We start from the raw sequence: 2343 nt of genomic DNA on the forward strand, positions 1-2343 counted from the left end.
CAGTGCTTTCTGTGGTGGGGCAAGACAGCAGAAAATACGGAGTGTTGCGCCGTGATTGGCTCAGTGTTCTGTCACTCATGGGGAGACTATGTCACCGCCAAGTCTAAGTTTAGAGCTAGAACATTTAGAGTTACATTAGAAGTGCCCATCCAAGAAGACTCAAGGTCATTGGTCACAGATAAAATGACGTCAAATCACATTATATCTACAATAAGCTTTGATTTGACTGATCGTGCCAACATCATACTTTCAAAATCTTAGCTCGCAGTCATCATCATTATGAATCAAGTTGACAATCTACTGCCAAATCCTTTTTAATCCTTGTCCAATGAATCCAAATAATGAAGAGAAATTATATATAAAACGTATCAGTGCTCATCGGCCATTAGACATAAACATTACACAACAAGTTGAAAATCACAAATTCAACAATGAGTGGTTTGGAAGGAATCAGTGGCTAACTGCAAGCATTTGCAAAACAATCATTAGGCTGCTATTCAGTGGAGTGGCTGTGTGGCCCTAAGTCTAACATGCTGACCAGACCTAAACATGCTGACCAGACCTAAACATGGTGACCAGACCTAAACATGGTGACCAGACCTAAACATGGTGACCAGACCTAAACATGGTGACCAGACCTAAACATGCTGACCAGACCTAAACATGCTGACCAGACCTAAACATGGTGACCAGACCTAAACATGGTGACCAGACCTAAACATGGTGACCAGACCTAAACATGCTGACCAGACCTAAACATGGTGACCAGACCTAAACATGGTGACCAGACCTAAACATGGTGACCAGACCTAAACATGCTGACCAGACCTAAACATGGTGACCAGACCTAAACATGGTGACCAGACCTAAACATGGTGACCAGACCTAAACATGCTGACCAGACCTAAACATGGTGACCAGACCTAAACATGACCTAAACATGACCAGACCTAAACATGGTGACCAGACCTAAACATGGTGACCAGACCTAAACATGCTGACCAGACCTAAACATGGTGACCAGACCTAAACATGTGACCAGACCTAAACATGCTGACCAGACCTAAACATGGTGACCAGATAAACATGCTGACCAGACCTAAAGACCAGACTAAACTAAACATGCTGACCAGACCTAAACATGGTGACCAGACCTAAACATGCTGACCAGACCTAAACATGGTGACCAGACCTAAACATGGTGACCAGACCTAAACATGCTGACCAGACCTAAACATGCTGACCAGACCTAAACATGGTGACCAGACCTAAACATGCTGACCAGACCTAAACATGCTGACCAGACCTAAACATGACCAGACCTAAACATGCTGACCAGACCTAAACATGGTGACCAGACCTAAACATGGTGACCAGACCTAAACATGCTGACCAGACCTAAACATGGTGACCAGACCTAAACATGCTGACCAGACCTAAACATGGTGACCAGACCTAAACATGCTGACCAGACCTAAACATGCTGACCAGACCTAAACATGCTGACCAGACCTAAACATGGTGACCAGACCTAAACATGCTGACCAGACCTAAACATGGTGACCAGACCTAAACATGCTGACCAGACCTAAACATGCCGACCTGACCTAAACATGCCGACCAGACCTAAACATGCCGACCAGACCTAAACATGGTGACCAGACCTAAACATGGTGACCAGACCTAAACATGGTGACCAGACCTAAACATGCTGACCAGACCTAAACATGCTGACCAGACCTAAACATGGTGACCAGACCTAAACATGGTGACCAGACCTAAAATGTAACGGACCAGATGTGAAATGGCTGACCAGACCTAAACATGCTGACCAGACCTAAACATGGTGACCAGACCTAAACATAGCGTTTCAATAAACATGGTGACCAGACCTAAACGTGACCACTAAACATGCTCCAGACCTTGAAGTAGTAGTTCCTAAACATGGTGACCAGACTCTAAAAGGGCCTAAACATGGCTTTGTGGAGACCTAAACATGGACCAGACCTAAACATGCTGACCAGACCTAAACATGGTGACTGTTGTCGTTGACCAGACCTAAACAGAAGGTCCTAAACATGGTTCGCGCCCATGGTGATGGGCGAGGGGACACTTGCTCTGAGGTTTAAAATTATACTGTTACATGGGCGAGGGACGGTTTAAAATTATACTGATGCTGTTGACCCGGATTACTGGTTGCTGCGGAAAAGGAGGAAGGTCAAAATGGGGGGTGAGTGTAACGGATGTGAAACGGCTAGCTTAGTTAGCGGTGTGCGCTAAATAGCGTTTCAATCGGTTACGTCACTTGCTCTGAGACCTTGAAGTAGTAGTTCCCCTTGCTCT

The 2343-nt window shown here is 45.3% G+C and overlaps 1 long non-coding RNA gene across 2 annotated transcripts; it reads right to left on the reverse strand.

Annotated features, from left to right (window-relative positions):
- Window positions 1-1251: 1251 nt before the first annotated feature.
- Window positions 1252-1771, reverse strand: LOC127909012 (uncharacterized). Of its 2 annotated transcripts, none has more exons than XR_008069426.1 (3): window positions 1684-1737; window positions 1627-1645; window positions 1252-1306 (listed from the first exon to the last, which is right to left on the reverse strand). It is a non-coding gene; the product is annotated as an uncharacterized LOC127909012 (long non-coding RNA). The 2 variants fall into 2 exon arrangements; XR_008069427.1 differs by lacking the exon at window positions 1252-1306 and adding an exon at window positions 1412-1531 and having other exon boundaries at window positions 1722-1771.
- Between the last annotated feature and the right edge of the window lie 572 nt (window positions 1772-2343).

The sequence above is a fragment of the Oncorhynchus keta genome, chromosome 18 (genome assembly GCF_023373465.1).
Source record: "Oncorhynchus keta strain PuntledgeMale-10-30-2019 chromosome 18, Oket_V2, whole genome shotgun sequence".
NCBI classification, from domain to species: domain Eukaryota; kingdom Metazoa; phylum Chordata; class Actinopteri; order Salmoniformes; family Salmonidae; genus Oncorhynchus; species Oncorhynchus keta.